Source organism: Pseudochaenichthys georgianus, chromosome 13 (genome assembly GCF_902827115.2).
Source record: "Pseudochaenichthys georgianus chromosome 13, fPseGeo1.2, whole genome shotgun sequence".
Classification (NCBI taxonomy): domain Eukaryota; kingdom Metazoa; phylum Chordata; class Actinopteri; order Perciformes; family Channichthyidae; genus Pseudochaenichthys; species Pseudochaenichthys georgianus.
Window position 1 is genome coordinate 16857202 of NC_047515.1, and position 21255 is coordinate 16878456.

The following is a 21255-nucleotide window of genomic DNA, read 5'->3' on the forward strand; positions in this document are numbered from 1 at the left end:
TATTGGCCAGATTCCGTTCCCTCCTCGTTTGGGGACGAGGAAGTACTTGGAATAAAAACCACTCTGACTCTGCTCGGCAGGTACAACAGATATAGCTCTCTTTTCTAGAAGTGAGAGGATCTCTCTCTCTAGAATATGGGCTGACTCTCCTCGGGCTTGTGAATACAAAATGCCCGAGAAACGAGGGGGGGTGACAGCGAATTGGAGTCTGTAACCCCGTGTTACTGTCTTGAAAACCCAAGCAGATGTTGTGAGCATCTTCCACTGTGTGCTCCTTAGAGCCAGCGGAGATGTCACATCTCTTGCCCTCTGAGACTCTGTTTGTTGTGTTATGGGGCCCTCTAGTGTCTGAACACGGTGGTACCCCATTTCAACAGTCCCCATCGTTACTGCGCACGCACGTGGCGGTGGCTTCACGGACCCGTCAATAATCCGTCCTTTGAGAGATGCCGTAGCTGCTCTTGAAAGGGGAAGGATTGACGGGCCGTTCTTTACAGCTCTAGCCGGCACTGCGTGCGCACGTGGCGGTAGTGCCCTTAAAGCCCCAACCGGCACTGCGCATGCTCGTGGCGGTGGTGCCTTCACAGACCCGTTTATTATCCGCCTTTTGAGAGAGGCCGTAGCTGCTCTCAGAAGGGGATTTATGGTTAACGGATTGTTTATTGTCTTTCTTTTCATTTTTTTGAGCTGCGCCCTTGGCCGGAGCCTGGATGCGTCAGCGGAAAATGGTTTATTCAGACAATAACGATGTGACATGTGTTTTGTGCGGACTTGAGGATGGCGTTGAGGCATCTCTCGAGGCGGCGGGGACACATTTAGAGCCGGGGAAGGAACTTCCAGCTCCGTCACGGAGGGGAGAAGGAGGGGCTGTCAGGCCGCTCGCTTCTTCTTCCTCGACTGCTGGCCGAAATTCTGGGTCGGCTGTGCCTGGGCTACAGCCGGAACCGGAGATTTTCTAGACCAACTCGCCCTCGTCTCCTGCCTGGGCTGGGGACTCGGGGCGGGCTGCGCCCTCTGCTGTCCTGGTACTTTGAACCCAGCAGAGCGCGGTGCAGCGTGGGCGAAGGGCCGCCGTTGCAAAGGCCGCGGCTGGACCCTTCGAGGGAGACAAAGGTGGAGAGCCTCGTCTTCCTTCTTTTTCGACTCGCACTTCCTCTGCATGGAAGCGAGAGCGGAGCCGAAAATCCCCTCGGGAACGATGGGCATGTCAAGCACATCTTCCTTTTCCCGGTCTGGGAGGTTGGTGAGGTTGAGCCATCTAGCTCTTTCCTGCACCACCATGATGCCCATTACCTTGCCCGTGGCCTGGATGGCGCAGCGTTGGACACGGAGACAAATGTCTGTGACCGCGGCTATCTCGTCCAGAGTGGCCGGTCCAGGATTGCTCGACATATATCGAGGAAACGTTCAGAGCCCTGGCGGACAATGCTGCGGCTCTGTAGGCCCGTTCCGTCATGGTAGACTGGAATCGGTCCGTTTTCGCTGGCAGCGTGGGGTTCCTGCTTGGCGGCTGGCCCATCCTCGGTAGGAGGTGGGCTGCCACCAGCGGTTCCATAGGTGGTATGTGGAGCAGGCCAAGCCTCTCCATACCGTCACAGTCAAGGGAGTGGGCACCCTGGATTGGGGCCTTGTTGCTAAAGGCCCTGTCTCTCCACGAGACCGACACCTCATCCAACATCTCCGGGAAGACCGGGAGGAGTTGCCTCTTTGCCCTCGTTGTTTGGGAAAAAAGTGTTCCCTCGTAACGGGACCTGGAGGTCTCCTTGGCCACTTCGGGCCATGGGATGTCTAGTTTGGCCGCAGCGCGCTGACACACGGCTTGTAGGTCCATACTGAGACAGGGCGAAGCTGGTGTGCTGTCGCCCGGGGGAGCAGCCATCGCTCCCGGCTCTGCAGCCTGAGTCGATGACATGAAGATGTCGTCTTCCTGCTCATCCGAGTCAGACAGGAGGAACTCAGAGGTGTACTCTTCGTCCTCCATGCAGTCTAACTCCAGGACATCTTCCGCGGGTGAGACCATGGTGAGGTCCAGTCGGGAGCCCCAGCTTGGTATAGCGTGGGGCCCCGTTCCCGCGTTTCTTGCCGCCACCGGATCTCGGCCTGATATGGCGCGGGATTCCGGTTCTGCGGGTGCCGCTGTCGGTGAGCCCCAGACCGCAGTGAGGGGCTCCATCTCTGCGGCAGACGTCCCCGTGTCTTGATTGCCGATCGGCGGATCAGTGGACATGAGGGGGTCCCGTCCCGACAGGTTAACTTGTTGCGCTAACCTTCGGTGGAGGCTCTTCACGGTGAGGCGGGCACAATGTCCGCACGAGCCGGGGTTGTCGATGGCCTCCTGGGCGTGTTCCAGTCCGAGGCAGGACGAACAGATCTGGTGTGAGTCTGTGCCTGACACTTTCAACCCGCAACCGCAGCGCTGAGCCTCCGAGTTCCTGACTCCTCTGGTGTGAGGTGTGAGGGGGAGAGGCATCCATCTCGTTCGCCGTGAGGAGTGGAGAGGGTCCGCTCATGACAGGTACGTTCGAGAAAAAAATGTTTACCGATCTGTCTTTAATCCGGGGGAAAAAGGACAGCGTGGGTCTTTTTTCTCTCAAGGATATTACCTGGTATGGTAATATTCCTGTAATCCTTTTCTCCTCCGTGGAAGAGAGAAGAAAAAAGTGTCCTCGCTACCGTGGTGTCGGTAGTGAGGGAAAAAACACAAGTTAGCAACTGGTGTGTTGCTAACTTGAAGTCAAAACCTTACCTTACTCCAGAGGAAGAACGGCGAGGTTGACTATAATACTCTTCTGTGAGAGAATCGGGTAGCCGGCTAACGCCCGTCGACCGAAAATTTGCTTTGGGTTCAGTCTGTGGACTGTTAAGCTAGCCCGGCTACCGTTCGAGATGTGCTCTGAAGCGAGAAGAGGTGTTTGAATGACGCATGCGTCGTGGCGCAGGCTACTTATAGGGGGTGATTTCCCCTGACGTTGACGTCAAGAATCACCGGCCAATCAGGATTGGCGTAATGAGATTGATGCTTCTGTTTGCTCCGCGATGAGGCGCATCCCATAGTGAGACATCGAACGGAGTGTTATGAATGAGAACTGACGGGCTGTCAGGAGAGAGAGGGAGGGACAGGGGAAAAGAGAGGATCCGTTTCTCCCGTGTTATTATTCAAATGTAATGTAAACTTTTGAATAATGTACGTTATCTACTACAAGTAGTTTGTTTGAATGTAATAATTATGTTGTTTGTTGTTTGTGGAATCATTTATTTAAAAATGAATCTGAATTTTTCGATCTGTTACGATTATAACTGAAGCAATATAAAAATGAGCCCCGTGAACTGAGTTTTAAACTGAAGCATATCTGCTCATAGTCCGGTAATTACATGCTAACGGAAACTCTGCTACACAACTCTTATTATTATTGAAATATGACCGGTAAGTTTCAAATTAGTCCGATAAAATAAATTCTGACCGGACATTTGACCAGCGAGAAAAAATCCTAGCGGAAACCCTGGACTGGATGTGTCAGAACTTTCTCCAATTAAACAAAGACAAAACTGAGGTAATGGTTTTTGGAGCCAAGGCATAACGTATAAAAGTTAGCGCTGAGCTTCAGTCTGCAATGTTCAAAACAACAGACAAAGCCAGAAATCTAGGTGTAGTCATGGACTCTGACCTGGGTTTCAACAGTCACATTAAAACAATTACTAAATCAGCCTTCTATCACCTATCATAAAGCACTGAATGGTTTAGGCCCAAAATACATTTCTGACCTCCTGCTAAATTATGAACCATCCAGATCTCTCAGGTCTTCAGGGACTGGTCAGCTTTCTGTCCCCAGAGTCAGAACTAAACATGGTAAAGCAGCGTTCAGTTATTATGCTCCAAATATCTGGAACAAACTCCTAGAAACCTGCAGGTCCGCTGCAACTCTTACTACTTTTAAATCCAGGCTGAAGACTTTTATTTTTGTCGCTGCTTTTAATTGAACTATTCATATCTTAGACTGCACTGTAACTTTTATCCATGTATTTTTTCTTTTAATGTTTATTTTATTAGCTTTTCTTTTTAATGACTGATTTTAAATGCCATTTTCTTAATGTCTTTCATTTTTTGTAAAGCACTTTGAATTGCCTTGTGTTGAAAAGTGCTATATAAATAAACTTGCCTTGCCTTGCCTAAAGAATATATCTAGGATTAAAAGACTAATGTCACAGCAGGATTTGGAAAAACTTGTCCATGCTTTTATCTTCAGTAGACTGGACTACTGTAATGGAGTCTTCACAGGTCTCACTAAAAAATCTATTAGAAAGCTGCAGCTAATTCAGAACGCCACTGCTCGAGTCCTCACTGACACTCAGAAAGTGGATCACATCACTCCTGTTCTGAAGTCTTTACACTGGCTTCCTGTGTGTCAAAGAATAGATTTCAAAATACTGCTGCTGGTTTATAAAGCTTTGAATGGTTTAGGCCCAAAATACATTTCTGATCTACTGCTAAATTATGAACCATCAGGATCTCTCAGGTCTTCAGTGACTGGTCAGCTTTCTGTCCCCAGAGTCAGAACTAAACATGGTAAAGCAGCGTTCAGTTATTATTAGGGATGTAACGATATGTCGAATATACCGTCGTGAGACTGATAAAATATACCGCGATTTTTTTTTTTTTTTATAATTTTTTTTTTTTAAACCTTTATTCAACCAGATGGTCCCATTGAGATCATCAATCTCTTTTTCAAGGGAGACCTGTCCAACATGGCAGAAAGTAGGTTACAACATGAACATAAAACAACATATAACAATAAAGGACATCGTATTTACAGGGCTACATGTACATACCTAGAGACATTGACAAGTACCAACAGTATATGTATATCTCGCCCTGTCAATAAGCCTCACCTTCTTGGCAAAAACTGTATTGTTTTTGAAGTGGTGGAGAGACAATGCACAGTTTTACCCACTGCTGTTTACCCATGGCCAAAGCATATATCTCTGTCCCAGCAACATCAGTACCAAGCAAGAGAGTTTTTTCCACAGCAGGGGATATTGTAAACGCCCAAACATCCCAGCTTCTTCCTCGAAATGTGGACATGCTCATATTCCTAAAAGAGTGAGTTAGAGTTGAGTTACTTGAAAAACTAAAGTGAAACTTGATTTATTCTATTGCAGGGTCTGATTATTATATTGTTGACACTTTAAAATACTACTATCCTACTAAAATGCTGTACAAATCAGATCTATTATTTAATAAAGAAAATAAATTCAAGTAAAAAAAAAAAATGCACATTTTTTACTTTATTTTTCAATATCGCGATAAATATCGTACCGTGGACATTTTATCGCGATATTATCGTACCGTGAGTTTTTGGTATTGTTACATCCCTAGTTATTATGCTCCAAACATCTGGAACAAACTCCCAGAAACCTGCAGGTCCACTGCAACTCTTACTACTTTTGAATCCAGGCTGAAGACTTTTCTTTTTGTCGCTGCTTTTAATTGAAACTGAGCCGTTGTGTTCATCAGTGGAACTTATGTGTGAACTATTCATATCTTAAACTGCACTGTAACTTTTTATTCATGTCATTTTTATTCATGTACTTTTTATTCATGTATTTCTTCTTTTAATGTTTCTTTTATTATCTTTTTTTTTTAAATTCCTTTGTCTGAATATCTTTCATTTTTGTGAAAGCACCTTGAATTGCCTTGTGTTGAAAGGTGCTATATAAATAAACTTGCCTTGCCTTGCCTAACAGAGAAACCCAGCAGAGCGTGCTGTGTCTGAGGAAATTAAATAGGCTGAATCAGAGCCATTTAATAGAAGAGTTACGACATCTCCGTTCACTCCAATGGACCACTTTTTTACAGCAATGGCGGATCGTGGAGCCTCTCAATCGTTCCCCGGAAGTTAGCGCCAAGGCTGGCAGAGCTGTGGAGTTGCAGCATAATACACCGTTCGTGACGGACTTTTAAAGGTAAGAAGAAGTTTAAAGATGTATATTGCGGATATTATCAGTACATCTGATTCAAATGAACATGTGTATTAAAGGATGTCAGTGGATTATCCCTAAATTAGTAGATTTAGGGAACGTTTACAGATAACAGATTAAGCTAGCATACCGAAGCAAGTTAGCAACACACGTTGAACAGCCTTTTAATTGTAAATTCCGTTCTCTTAATGTCATTTCGTCCAACATGTTGAATTAGAGAAGAGGGGCTTCTAAACGGGATTGTATGCGGGGGTGGAGGGAGTTAAATATTAGATAAATATAACTTTGGTGCGTGTAAGAGTGAGTGTTTTTAGCAGAGCCATATTGTGTCCTTGTGATTCTGTTGATTATTACCCGTCTGTATAATGTTGCAGCCCAGCTGATTCTGGATTGATGGCAAAGGGAGAGGGACTTAAGTGAGAGTGAAAACACAAGGTACGTTTAATACTACTGTTTTATATAAGTAAACACGTTATCTCCCCAAGGCAATAGGTGTGCTTTATAGGTGTGTATAACCCTTTCTCCTGTCTGTTGCTCCCTCTCTCAGCACAAGAACCAGAGGGGGATTCAATGGAGCCTGAATACCTGCACTGAGACCCTCACCCTGCACCCTGAGTCTCAACTCTCAGTGTTTTTCAAGCCTTTCCCTGTTTTTTTGTATTAAACAAAACATTAAGCTTTCCCAATGGTGTGGTTTTCGTTTTGTGAAAAAGTGCAAATGCAGTGTTTGTATATAAATCACATATTTTGTTGCTGTTGGTCGTGAAATTGCTCCTGCTGACTTGAGCCAGCCATTTTTTCCTCCGCTCTGTGTCAGTGGGGAAGCCGTACATTCGTACTCCTTTCTCTGAGCGATTTGAGCATCCCCAGGCAGCACATCAAACCATGGTGGCGACTAGGAGGCAGCACAGCAAACCATGGTGGCGACTAGGAGGCAGCACAGCAAACCATGGTGGCGACTAGGAGGCAGCACAGCAAACCATGGTGGCGACTAGGAGGCAGCACAGCAAACCATGGTGGCGACTAGGAGGCAGCACAGCAAACCAGGACAACACGGAGGAAAAGGCACCGACAAACTGCATGATATGCTCTTCTATGTTTATTGAATTCCATGTATTTGCAATGGACGTTCCTAAAGCAACACATTTAACATCATCATCATCATCATATCCTGTCGGTCTCCTGTCCTTTCTGAAAGCCATAAAGACAACATTAGTCATTTAGATAACTTGTGTCCTCAATTACCAGGGGATTACTGAAACTACCATGAATTTAAGAAAATGGTAGAAATGAATCCAATCTGAATTTTAAAGCATTACTTTAGATCCCCTCCCTCTAAATGTATCAATAAACATTATAAAGTGATGCTCCTGACTACCATACAAGTTTAAGAAGATAATATTGGTTTGAAAGAATTCAAAGCTATAAATAAACAGCAACAGGCTCTTTAACCAAGGCACTGTTAGTAACATGTAAACTAGTTGTTCACACTAATCCTAATATTATCACTTAATATTAGCAAATTCGATTTTATTTTTGAAAACATATTGATGTAAATACATACACATATCGATTTGTTGTATAAATATTGCAAATCAAAACCTTTATTCACTAATAATTACCAAAAATCGTAGTTCTATCTCCTGTTATCAATGCATTCACATTGCCCGCCATGAACTTCCGGGGAACGATCCCTCGTCTACATGAACCACGTGACGATAACCGTTTTTGGACTTCCGGTGTCGTAACTCTTCTATTAAATAGCTCTGGGCTGAATCATTATCGTGATTCCTTAATGTGGAAGTTCATCCCACCAACCAGCCATTTATTTTACTGTGCAGCAAAAATAATTTGGTGTGTGCTTTAGTTTATTTGTTTCACCCCTGGGCTCCGCTCTGAGGTTATGAGCCTCTATCAATTTAGTTATTTTTCTTAAAAATAAATCATTGTTGCGTCATTGCTATGAGGCAGTGAAAAGAGAGTTACATCTGAGCCCTCAAGAAACCCTCCACTCTCAACTGCTTCTGATTAGGCCAGGGCTGAAGGCTTGCCGTCGCCATGGTGACAGGCAGCAAAGATTGAACTTGAGACAGTTTCCAAGGGAAGCCTACAGTGGCCACTAAATTGGGTGAAAATAAATAGAACTGATTGTCCTATTTACAAAAGAAAATGTTCAAGGAGTGGGAACATTGCAGAAAAGGTGTCTCTTGCTGGCAGATGTGGAGGAGGGGTTTCCTCCATCCAGCTCCACCATATGATGTTCAGAAACAAACAGCACTGCAATCAGCGAAGACCAATCCAGGAAAAGAAGTCGTCAAAGAGTCACTATATCTCGGTGGCCAATTCCATTAAAAGTACTGTCACCTAAAATCAAAACACAACTACAGTAAGCCTAGTTCCCACATGTACTGCAACATTATTTAGACATTACCCGGAGAAGCTGTATGTGAAGATGTACATTTCTTTATCATTCAGATCCAACATTAAAAGACCTTACCCTTCTCCTTAGTATCAATTCTACAAAATTCACATTGATCAAGTGGAAGTGTTGATGGCGTTTCCATCATGTGCCTGGCGCAAAACCAGAAGAGTGCGTAAGTGCAAATGTTGTCAGACAAATTACACCACATGTTAATTAGCTTAGACACCTTAACCAATAGTAACTTACACTTCAATACCGTGGACATGCCTAAGTGAGCAATTGTTGGGTTAAGTACCAAGCACACTACAACATCTTGCAAGGCGTGGGATCTAATTAGCCGTCAAATCTATGGAAAGGCAAGAAACTGTAATGTTTATAACCAGCTGTATAATTTGCGTCATGTCCTGCACGCTCCACCCAGTCGCTACTTTTCCCGCTAACCAAACCGATTAATTATAACAATTTCCTGTTGTATGATTCCCTAGACATTTTGCCAAGTTCATGTAAGGAAACAGCTCTAGTTCACGAAATAATAAGGTACAGTTCACAATTAAATCAGCCGGCAGCAGACTTTTAAAAGCAGTCAAAGAGATAAATAGATGCAACAATGAGGTATGAAGAAGCAAAAAGAAGAAACAATGAATTGACTACTTTGCAGCCTGTACCTGGCAGCACCAACCAAATATTCATGTGGAATAGGGTTTTCAACAACCCCTCTCATCTCATAGCCACTTTAAAAACAATGTTTCAACTAAGCTGAGGCAAAGGCAGAAGAATATCTTTGAACTGTTCAAAAGCTAAAGAAATAAAAGACAAGTTGTGTTATGATAATGTATTCTCCCCTTCACTAACGCAATTGTATAAATTACTTTTTCCTCAAAGATGCAAAACAATTAATACATTTCTTTAGACTCTTTTTGAATTATCCCATTCAAAAAATAATAAATTTTTGTTTTTCATCTCTGACAGGAAACCACTCAAAAAAGCAATGAGGCCAAAATACATCTCCAAACCCATTGGCAATCATGTGCTATAATTAAGCTCTTTGTGAGCTAAATGTAGCTTGTAAACTGGCTACCAGTGAAATGTCAGGTTGCTATGTTGTATCACTACTGCTGCAGCTTTATTCTAGCAACTCAAGTTGCTAATCAGAGTGTAAACATAAGCAGCTCTCATAAAATGAAGCTTTGGTACATATATCCACTGACTATAATACCGATAGTCAATGGATTCCAAGATTGCTTCCTTGATCCTCAATCATGGGCATTCCTTTCCTCTACTTCTTCAATGTGTAAATATTATAAAGAATTACTTGAAAAAGAAAGATAATTTGGGAACAAATTAATGCTTTGGGACAAAATGGCACCGCCTTTGCAGGTAACTATAGTACTTGAGCCTACATAAAGCCATACTTTCCATTCTCTTTCTTTACCTAAATAAAAAAGGATGAAGCAAATGATGAAGCTGTGGTAACTGTTAGGAACCTTGACTCAATAGTCTAGAGGACTCAAATGCACAACCCAGAGACAAAAAAGGTTTGAAGAAAAATAATCTTTACTTTTTCACTCTTTTAGAGGAAATAACAAAATGACAAAAGTAAAGCGCTCACATGGAGGGAAAAAGGCAAACACTGAATGTCTTAAGCGATGGCTTGGATCTGGCTTCTTGGGACAACGAACAAGACGAACCGACAACTAACAAGGGGAGACAGGACAATATATACATGAGGTAAGTGGGCACAGGTGGAAACAATCAGGGGCGGGGCAGACACTCACGATGGTGGGAAAAAGAACCAAAGCAGGAAGTAAAGGGACCTGGAATGAGAAAAGGTGAGTACAAAATAAAACAGGAAGTGGAACATAAACTAAACTAACATGAACAAGACAATCACAAACATGACACAACTTAACATAATTGACGGGACACTACAGTAACAATAACAAGAGTAAGTCATTATGTGTTTGTGAATCCCTTCTTAATTCTTCAATCAGAGAAACTCCTATCTCCTGCTTGAACTATAGGAGCTACAGATAACCGCTTAATTGAATTTAAACCCACATTGTGATTTTTTTTGGCCATAATAAAATCTAAACTTGTAGCAGCAGTTTCTTGGACAAAATGGTCAAAGTGCTTCCAGGAACGGCATGAACTGAATGCATCATGATGAAGCACACAGATGTATCAGTATGACATCTATCAACATGCTTGTTGTATTGTGGAAATCATCATATCATTGAGCAGCATCAAGAGAGACAGAAAGAGCTCTTAGGCAATACTATACTTAATTGCAGTGAAGTGACTAGAGCTTGTTTTATAGCTGTCTTGCATTAAAAAATAGATGAGAGTGGAAAGAGAGGTGAAGATCTCAGAGAGGGAGAATGATGGAGGGAAAGAGACAGAGAGAGAGCAGGACTTGCAATATAAATGTCTCTGAAGTCATAGAGGACCATCGATTGCACCTCACATTCTTGAATGAGTGGAATACTTCATGATTAACTTAATCCAGATTACAACTTGCTTATCCATTATCACATTATCATTTGAAAACGGCATCTTTTTAACTAAGGCCAAACATGTAATATTGGCCATGTGGCTTACTGAATTATTCTAACACAGGGATCAAATCAGCCACTATGTCACCTGAACACATGAACAAGCAGCAGCCAGAAGTGTGAACCACACTATTGTTTTTGTCTGGCTAGAGACTGTGAAGCAGCATATATGCAGATCATAATTGAGGGTATTGAACATGATTGAATAGCTCGTCCTGGTGAGAGGAACTGAATAATGCCCTTAACTACAGGTGTGACACCTGGAGAATCGCACTCATTTACTAAGAATTAGGCTCAGTCTAACAGCTACCAGACAGCAACCACCACCTGGTATGTCTGAGTTTCTGCAATGTAGAGTCAATGTAGAGTGTGGAGCCACAGCAAGTCTATTTGACATGCATATGTTCAATAGTTGTTTAACAGTAACACATTTGCAAGTGTTAAAAAAAACGAGATCACACAACATAGAAAGAAAAAATGAAATGTTATCTAACGAAACATCATATCCTTAATAACAGCATTTATTTACAGGATCTACACAGGAGCATTGACTGCATTAAATAGCAACAAGCCCTACCCTAGCCCGGACAGGCCTGAGCAAAATGTGACCGGACTGTGATTGAGATGTTGGGGTATGTGCAAACACTCCTAAAGATTTACAGATTGAAGTTTATATGCTCCACTGCACTGAACGCCTGCAGCATACAGATGTTGCTAACCAGCCTCCGGGAGAGGATTCAGTCTATGGGGGAGTCGATCACCGAACATTATGGAAAATCTTAACAATTAATGAAGACAAGCTGTTTTTTTCCCTTCTTCTGATTTAATTAAAAAACGGCAGCAATATTATGTGTCTTCAAGCAACTGTCAGTTCAGTGTCAACTTTGTTTTCCACCTTCTGATAATAAATTAGGCTTTGCATTGTCATAGTCAATCAGTAAAATACTGTACAAATGTACATACACTATATGTAGCTACTTGCAAAAAGTACAACAGTCTATAAATAATATAAGGTTTCAACTTGTTTTAAATACAACTTGTGCTTTCAGACAAATGCTATTAAAATAGTATTTTTTACTTTATTGTGAAGCCCAAATCAATCAAAAATAATCCTGACAGATAATTGAACCCAATGTTAACTCACAGTACTAATTATTTTTCATTCGTTTTATTTGTATCAATTTTGTCACCAATTAAAATACAGAAATGTTCATGTTTTTCTCAATTACTTCAAACCGTATTGAGGATTACAAATGTTCTAGTCATATGAACAATAAATTAAGCAGCCCCATCAATCATCATTAGTACACAAACAGCAATCTGCAGAAGGCCTTTTAAGGTTGTTTGCCTATTTATAGTGAATGGATAATGTATTCAGTGTGCATTAAAAAAAACACATTTCTCATAACTCATTGGTTCGCTGTGCCAGGGCATAGGAAGTGGACGCATCAATGTTTATGATCATGACAAAATATAGCTCTGCCTTTTCAAAAGTCACAGGAGCACTGGGGTGACGCCGTACAGTTTGGATGTGTGTTAATTTAAAAAGTGTTTAAATGCTGAGCTCTAGCTTTGTCATCAGTCTTGTGAACACTTGACTCAGCCCGAGTCAAGAGTGAAGTCATGTTTCCACCGGCAGCATTTCACTCCAAACAACAGGATGAGTCTGGGTTCATTGGAACACAACAGAGGATGCAGAATCCCCTGCTACTGTGAAAGCATTGGATAATATTAAATTGTTCTAACCTTTTATGCTCTTAACCTTTTTTTTTATATTACCATATTTCATTCAATATGCTCCTTAGATATCTTTTTTATTTTATTTGTTTTATTATGTTCTCCTTATAGCATTGTGAAGCACCTTGAGATGACGTGGTTTTTAAAGTGTGCTATATAAATGAAATGTATTATCATTATTATTATTATATGTGCCTGATTACATTGGGAAAATCTCAATCTGGATTTTGAGACCATCATTCACATGATCAGTACTTTTCCTTTACTCACTTCACTCAATCAGTTCCAGAGTACAACTACTGATATCCTACCACAAGGTGAGGATTTATTGAAGACTGGCCTTTAAGTCCAAACTTTTATGAAGCGCGGTCCCAAGAGGTTTGGGAAAGGGAAATGAATTGTTTGTGTTTATGAGTGAACTGGGCCCCAGGCTGGCACCGTGAAACATGAGCCTATGTTTACCGAGGTCTTTTTTAACATCATTAAGTGCAGTTGGGGGCACACATGGCAGATCAACAGCAGTCACATGGAGCACACTGTGGCTGAGACTTGGAAGTCCTCAGACCAGCAGACTAAGCCTCCGACAGCACTGACACTTAAAAGCATGGCAAATATACTGGGAAAAAGTTACAGTGCACCAAAAGGTTGTTAGAGCGCGATTGAAAACGAAACTCAAGCAGAGAAGAAAATAGATGTTATACTGAAAGACCGAGTCAAGACAACTTGCTTGTTTTTATTCAGGGTAAAAATAATGCATTTATCTTAAAGGTCCCATGTCATGCTTTTCCGGTTATTACCCGTCCCCTTGTGTGTTATGAAGGTTTTTTTCTGCATGTAAACGGTCTGCAGAGTCACAAACCCTCAAAGTACACCCTGTAGCGAGTACAACTCTAACACAGAAAATACCTGTCTATGCTGCCCCAGAACGCCTCGTTGGAGATTTCTCTTTATCTTCCTGGGTACAGTGACGTGACCATACCCTAATGGACCCATTGGTCCACACACACTCTAGTGCAGCCTCGCAGATGGGGGTGCTGCAGCCCCCTCAGCACCCCCCCCCCCCCCTTCCCCATTCGCGATGTCTCGCTGTTCACACTGTCCGCTCCTCACAGCAGCGAGCCGCGCAACGTCCTGCCAACACGACACCCAAACATTCTCATCTGTTTGTCATTACTGGTGTCTTTTTCTGGTTGCTAACGCCATTGTAAAACATAATCACTGATGTTCCGCTGTAACGGTGATGGACTCATCAGAACAGAGTGGGCGAGTTGACCAATCAGAGCACAGTGGGCTCACAGGGAGGGGGAGGCAGGAGCTCCAAAAAGCCGTGTAGGACAGAGAGTGAATACACAGACTATACAGAGATGCTGTTTGAGAAACCAATGTGAGTTTGGAACATTGCACAATGTAAATCTATTCTAGTAGACCGCAACAATGGAATCATGATCATGACATGGGACCTTTGAAGCAGAAACCCAGAGCGGAGGAAGCCTAGGGGAAGATTTGAATGCAGGAGCTTTAGGAAAGGATACAGTGTACTACTTCTAGTACTACTACCACGAGCACTATTCCTGCTACTACCGCTACTACTAATTGACTAATCACTGTGAGGGAAACCTCTGAAGCAATTGGAAACAGGACTCGAGACACGAGGAGAGCTTGAGCTTTGATGGCAAACACTGACGGTTTATTTGGAGCTTCGGCCAGAGAATTCACAAGACATGCCATGAGCCACAAGTTGACACAGGTTGAGATGCCAAACCAACCCAGACCCATGTATTTAGCTAGTTCTGAGAGAATAATCAACATTGTGCATCACAAGATAGAACACCTCTATCAGCTGACGCCAACTCAGGGAGGAACAGGGAGACATACCACTGCGAGCACAGCAGCCAAGGCTACAGGTGCGTGTGCTCATTACAAACTGATAAACTGGGTCAAAGTTACGGGCCTTGGAGAATATTTCCCCAACAATCACTAATTGATAAGTCGTCAAATCGTATGAGTGGATTCAAAAGGTCTTTGGTTGTCTATGGTTTGTTAAGGCAGTGGGTAAAGCCCTGCCAAAGGTTGACAGAAGACAGAGCCTCTCCTCATGTGATCTTCCTCTCCTGTGCACAGCAGAGAGACCGTGTCGCACCATGCATCGCAGCCACCTCATATATCTAATCCTATCTTGATCCTGGGGGTGTACATCTGTATTTAATGTCTTGGTCTCTGCTCCTGGCCACAACATCACTTTGTGTCATTTCATTTCGAAGATGGTATCACATCCTGTAATAGCCGATTTAGAGGGGATATCATCAAACTGAGAGAATGACATCAACTAAAGTACCAGGAAAATAAACATTGCTTTTTAACCTTCTACCCTGCAAACAAAGAACCAGATGCACAATAACCTTGCGGTCTCCAACAAACACTAAAAAGCTATTTGTGGTGTATTGAGAGGAAGGTTAATCACACAAAAAGAGCAGAAGCAAAAAGAAACCCGACCTGAATATTAAAAGCTCCTTTCATTGTCGAGTGTAAAAGGCCTTACCTTGGGAATGGTGTGAACTCCATCTGTTTTCATCTCGTCTGCCAATAAATTAAGGACAAAATAAAAATGTAGCAAGTCTTGAAAACCACAGAAGGAGCCATTTATTCAGCTGTCCAGACCTAAAGTCAAACGTTGAGGTTGTTTCCTCATGCTTAAACCTAAATTAATAGTGAAAGCATGACTACAATATCCAATCGGACGAAAATGTAATAAATGGAAACACGTGTCAGATGCAAGTAGTCAAATAATTGAATGTGTGCCACCTAATCGTATGCAGGGGAAAGTGCAGCACAAAGAGATGCTGTCATTTGAATGTGTGGTGTCACGTTATTCATGACTTCACCTGTATAATACAAAAATAAACAACTTATAACCTCCTTGCTAATCTGGAAAAGTGGTAATAAGATAAAAAAAAAAGATGGCATTTGTAAGAAAATCTATGAAGTGAGTGATTACAGAAATAACAAAGAGGCAGTTGAACAGTGACACTTTTTCCACAGAGAGGAGCTGCCTGTCCTGATTTCAGCGCCGGGGACAGCTCCCTTCTGGTGGAACTCAGCAGAGGATTATGGGCTCAGAACAGTCTCATAATACACACATGCACACAGAAGGATTCACACTTGTATTTCCGGACCCACACTTGTGTTTTTCAATGCATTTTTATAAATAAAAACATCTTGTATTTTAGTTACACCCACTATTGATTACTTTTGTCAACATTGGACCTTGACACCGTCCACATAGCTATAGTGAAATAATATAATCGAAAACATTAAGCCTCTTTGATTTAATAATCCGAGCTGAAACCTCTCTGCCATCTCCTATAATACATACTTCCTTATTTATCTTTGAATAATAATACCGTAAAAATAAAGACGACCATACTACGGTCCTTCGGTCCTGAGATTAGCGCCTGCAGGCAGGCTCCATGGACCTGTCAGCTCCGGACTGCGCAAAATGCGTACATGAAGCGCTACGTCATGAACGCAATGAATCATACCCTCGTGGGGGCATGCTCATGTGATTGGCTTAGAATTGAGGAGACATCTGATTGGCTATAGATAGAAACAATTACAAGTACGAATCGGCTGACCGTCAGGGGAGTCTCAAAAAACCCACACACGAATGCACAGCGACCCGTGCACAGAAAGCGGTTTGTGTTTGCAGGTGCAGAGGTTTTAAACGGAAAACAAATATGTGAGGATCAAAAATCCATAATAAAACTTTTTTCTGTATTTGGATTTTATTTACATGTATATGAAACGGAACACATTTGTGTGTGCATTGAAAAACACAAGTGTGGATCCTTCTGTGTGTATGTGTGTATTATGAGACTGTTCTGAGCCCATACTGACGTCTGATGTGTGGAACGGGGGGGGGGTTCGCTTTAGGTGAAACTCAGTTCTCACTTTCTATGGATTTATGATGGCGTAAAATGCTTTTATACAGTGTCTTCACCACCTACCCTCAGCCTGTCAGTCCCATGCCAAACATTATCATGTGGAGCCGTCCATGGTTATAGAAGAGAGTAGGGCTGTGCAATTTAATCGATCTTGCGATATATATCGATATTTAATTTTCCGAGAAAGTATCGATATTTCAGCCGCGGGTATCGATACATTAAGTCTGATAACTGTGTTCGTTATACTCGCGTCCAGGAGAGAAGCTTTAAAAAGGAGACTAAGTGAGTCTCTGAGAATGTTCAAATGTATACTTTAATTAATAAAAAGCGCGGTAATGTTACAAGCAGAAGATGGTTCAGTCAGAAAAACAGCTGTGTTCTGGCTCTCGTGAGCGAAGGGGAGAGAGCGAGCTCCACCTTTCCAGCTGTTAAATATCCTCTGCTGAATCCTCCCTGTGGGCTGGTTGGCGCTGCTGGGGATCGGCCCTCCACGTCTCCAATGTTCGTTGTTGCGCATTACAGAGGATTCAGACATTGCACATTAAATATATAACTAAACACGCCTTTTCTCCTCCTTATCTCTTTCATGACTTTTCATTTACTACATTTTAAACGCTGTAATCAATACTCCAAAAATACCTCACGGCTGGTTTCATTTCCGGTAGTTCCGAATGTTGTGTCATGCTACCCACGTCTGTAAACAAACGTATTCAAATAAACTGTACCTTCATTTAATATTCAGCAAAAATAATATCTCGACGTCTATAGTTGTAGTGTTGAAATCAGTAGGTTTCGGTGTGCAACACTCCGTGTCATATCGCTACTAAATTCACCTCTATAGGAAATTGTATATTAGCCACATGCTAAATGCTAACCGGAGATGAAGGATTTTCAGAATAAAAGCTCAACAACTGGTTGTGCACAACAACTTCTGGTTTTTCAGTATAAAACAGCATTTAAACTGACGGTATGTTTATGGTACTTTATGCCATCAAAACATTGATTTTAATTTCTAACAAGTCCCATTCAAATCCCCCGTGTTCCGCCACCTGCTGCACCTTTTCATTCTCCATTGTCCATTGTGATACTGCACTTTACAACTACAGTTTGCACTGTTTCAATAAATGAAACTAATTTTCTCACCACATCTTTTGATTAATTTTGTCCAGTATTTGCAAGCTGGAGACTCTCTGTCAGAGCCATATATTGTATAATGGATGCTTTCAGTTTTCAGTTGAATTAATTCAATCCAAGTCAATGGAACACTCACAAGATGTCACCAAAATCCCACTCTCCGTTTAAAATCTTTCAGAAAATGATATAAGTGTATCGATTTATATCGAATCGTATCGAATCGTATCGTTGGCTGAATATCGTGATATATATCGTATCGTTGGCTGAATATCGTGTATCGTATCGTATCGTGAGATTAGTGTATCGCCACAGCCCTAGAAGAGAGGCGTTTCATCTGTCGTCAGTCCCAAACTTTAAAGCAGCCTGACTGATACAACATTTGAATCAAAGCCCAATAATTCAGGTATGTTTGTATTTAAAAGGTACTTAAGGAACGAGAATGAGAACTTTATGCCTTTGTTCCACTCTACCTATTAATCTAAATTGTTGCAGGCCACACACTGGGGCAGTAAGAAGGAGAGCAGTCTAGGTCCGAGGGAAACAGGTCTCCAAGCCACACGGCTTTTCCTATCTCATATTCACAGCTTACTGTGTGGCAACACGGGCCTGTTTACTATTCTGGAGGTTGTATCATGTGGTCGTTCCTCTAATCCCATGAAATGCTTGGAATTTAAATGCTCACCTCTCCAGAGGGGAAGAGGAAGAAAATTAAAAGGCAACCTTGCAGGAAATATCTCTCTCAACAGGAAGGAGGCTGTGCTGCGTGAACACATCGAAGAGGAATCCTGACTGAATGATAGTGCTACTCACACAAAACACATCATCCAGGCCAGCACCAGAGTTGTGATTATACTGTAACAACCTCAAGGGACACGGCTAAGACAATGTGCACACTTTAATTTTCTGAAACAATGCTCTTGCCAAATTTGATGGAGAGCAGAGGCGTCAAGCAATGCAAAAATAAAACATTTTGTTCATGATCTGAAAAGGAATACTCCGATAATCCAAAGAATTGTTTGCAGAGACATGAAGCTGCTCTCTTAAAACTATAATAGTATACATTGGCAGCCAACATAGCTTAATTATAAATGTGACCTGAGATAGACGGTCACCTTGACAGTACTCTGCACTGCAGCATTCTCCTCTGTTCACCTTTGTTGATGCAGCTTGGTGATTTAATGACATTATAAATGGAAAACTGAAACAAAAAGGTCTTAATCTCTATCTCTGCCTCAACAAAGCGTCTCTCAATTTAAATAATTAAGCACATTAGATATGGAGCAAGAGTCTTTAGCTGATATTCACCCTGCTGACCTTGAGATATTGGTTTCAATAAAGCTCACATTTCAAAATCATGGTGCTCATTTACACTTGATGAAACAGAGAGCTGGGGAGAGAATAACAGTCGAGGGGTTTTGTGATAAGGGTGTGCCGTTTTTTTCTGTGGAATAATGCTGTCAAAAAACATAGTCTTATACACTGTAAAAAATAGAAAAGAGCATCCTTCCTGTTCTGCTACAGTAGTTTCCATCTGGAGAGGAGAAGAGACAAGCGAGGAGAGGAGAGGAGAGGAGAGGAGAGGAGAGGAGAGGAGAGGAGAGGAGAGGAGAGGAGAGGAGGGGTTTGAAGGTCCACTGCTGATATAAACATCTCTTGCTTGATGGGGGAAGAAAAGTACACTGCAATGCAGACAACAGGGCGAGAGAGAAAGTGAAGACGCCGGAAAACCGAGAGGGTTGAGATCCTTTGGAAGGCATGAAGGACCAAATATTAAAAAGGAGATGACAGCAGCGAGCCGTTGACTCCATCCTCTCCAGATCATAAAGTCACACTTCTGTTACCAGGCTGGGACAGGGACAAGATGTCCTCCAGGTTCAACACAGAGATCAGTATGCAGGTCACAGAACTGGGCAGGGGAGAGGAAGAAAGTGGTGGAGACAGTCCACAGTGTTTACTGCAGCAATTCCCCACTCCCTCTGTCCAGCCACAACAGTAATGACACTGTTCCCCCACAGGCGATGTATCAACACACTGACAGCAGGCCATACTGGTTTCTTACTGGAGCCATTATTGTATTGGCAAACCTTGGATGACACGTAACGATACATCTAGAGTCGATAACAACACTGGTAAACAAACAGGAAGTTCTTCAACAAAGACATCGTGCTAAATATACTTTATAGCTTCAGTTTCCTTTAAGATTGAATGCAGCATATACTGTAGAGCCGAAAGGTATGTTATTGTGGAGGAGTATTGATGTTTGGCTCACAACGCACGTACACAAACTGTAAAAACTGTTTTCACACCCATTGCTCTTCTTTCCAACCACGCTGAGCAATACATAAAACATTCTGTGGGGTTGGGGCCGATGCTTTGATTCCTGAAAGTGTAAAATCACAAGAACGGTGTAACTGTAGGTCGAAACTCTCTTCCTCACAGGGAATTAGATATTTCATCTAGCAGGGGAGCTGTGTTAAAGTTCACTTTTCCCACTGGGTTTACGTACGATTAGCTAAGTAAATAAAGAAGGCATATATTTCCCTTATTAAAATTCATAAGGGAAAAAATGGAAGTTGCTGAGCCCTAAACCAAGAACACAGCTCATACCTTGTCTCACTCTCACTGTTAAAGCTTAATACGAGGATAAGCATAATAAAGCATTACCCCTTTTTGGACTACTTTTCTCTGATTCCCACCCTCACAAATCCTAGCCTGGGGCATGTACATGTAAATCCCCTTTAATAAATGTATTTATAAGTACTGCCAAGCAACCATCAACTGGCGATACTTCAAATGCTTTGGATACACAAAATAGAAAGAAAAGAAGCCCTGACAGCTCAACCAAATCTGAGCAAGCTGACACACAGCTGAGATCATGTCCATGCAACAATCATGTACAAAGTGTCATAAAGGGCCTTTACAACAGCTAAATACTGTAATACTCTTGAAGGAAATGTGGATACACTTAAAGCGGAGTTTATAGTTTAACATGATTAAGAGCAGTGGGAGCATGAAAAGAAAAAAAGGGGCAATTCTTGCACATTTTAACGTTCTAATCTATGAAAAGATGTTAAGACCAGAAATGCAACTAGGGTTTAAAAAAAAAACCTTGGCGAGGGTATATGAAAAAAATGATTCGCTTAATAGTGTGTGTGCTGTCTGATGACTGTACTCCAGCTTCTCGCATTAGCCATGGGCTGGCAGGTGAGGATTAAATGAATCGGTGGTTGTCCACGCATCATTATCTACTAGCCCTAGTTAGTTATTATCTAATAGCCAGTGGATGTGCACTAATCAAATGTTCAAGCCCATGATGATTGTCGCTAAAGCAGCGATGAACAGAAAGCTTTGCATGTTCAACGTCAGGGTGAGGCGGGGGTCAAGCAGACACCCTGTCATCTCCCAGTGCAAGTACATTAACAGCTTGATAGGAACTTCAAAGGCATGCTGCTGGGAGTAATAGGAGTGGGAGGGACGGCCCTGCTGTCCTTTA

General features: G+C 42.3%; 1 protein-coding gene and 1 long non-coding RNA gene across 2 annotated transcripts in view; one reads left to right on the plus strand and one right to left on the minus strand.

The window, feature by feature from the left end:
• Positions 1 to 21255, minus strand: part of LOC117457231 (neurobeachin-like) — a 223104-nt gene that overhangs the window by 166743 nt on the left and 35106 nt on the right. The window lies entirely within an intron of this gene.
• On the plus strand, positions 6172 to 6657 carry LOC139435036 (uncharacterized). The gene is made up of 2 exons (XR_011644317.1): positions 6172 to 6411; positions 6524 to 6657. It is a non-coding gene; the product is annotated as an uncharacterized lncRNA (long non-coding RNA).